The sequence below is a fragment of the Orycteropus afer genome, unplaced genomic scaffold (genome assembly GCF_000298275.1).
Source record: "Orycteropus afer afer isolate SDZICR_OR568_19922 unplaced genomic scaffold, OryAfe1.0 scaffold00186, whole genome shotgun sequence".
Taxonomy (NCBI): domain Eukaryota; kingdom Metazoa; phylum Chordata; class Mammalia; order Tubulidentata; family Orycteropodidae; genus Orycteropus; species Orycteropus afer.
The window spans coordinates 3,745,880-3,746,557 of record NW_006921773.1 but is presented as its reverse complement, the minus strand read 5'-3'; positions in this window follow the sequence as shown (position 1 = coordinate 3,746,557).

The window sequence follows — 678 nt, the reverse complement described above, 5'->3', positions numbered from 1 at the left end:
TCATTGTTATCTTTTTATATATAATTGATAGAAGAAAACAGCAAAGGTTTTTGAGTTAGACTTTATTCTACTAGTATACCAAGTCACATATTCACATTAAAGTTTGAATGCAATGTTTTAGATTCATATTCATGCAATGCCTTATGTATATTAGATCTAGAAAAAAGAAAAGGAACAGTGGTCCATTATTCAGTTTCAATGAAGAAAGTCATGACTTTTCCTCATATTTTAATAGCCACATTGAATACCATAAATGAGTCTTTAAATATTTAACTAGAGACAAAAACATGATCTTCATTTAGGTCAAGAATGATGTCTCTAGAAAACCATGTTTGATTGCAAAAAGCCTTTTCTTGTGAAAGGGAAAGCTCCCTAGACCCTAAAAACATATTGCCTCAATAGATACCATTATCTTTACCTAGATGCACTCTAAAATACAGTATGTGCATTAGAATGTCAGTAAGGAAACTGGTTTCCCTTCCTTGTGGCTGTCTTTCTTCAATATTCATACTAATAAAATATACAGACCAGGTAATATGTTGTGAAACGTGTAAGACGTCATGCTCCTACCAATTTTTTCAATTGTTTTAAGGAATCATACTCCAAAAACTAAAATTCCCTCAAAGACTTTATTTGGTTTATGTATTGCTATTGTTATTATTGTTTCATCTTTTATGA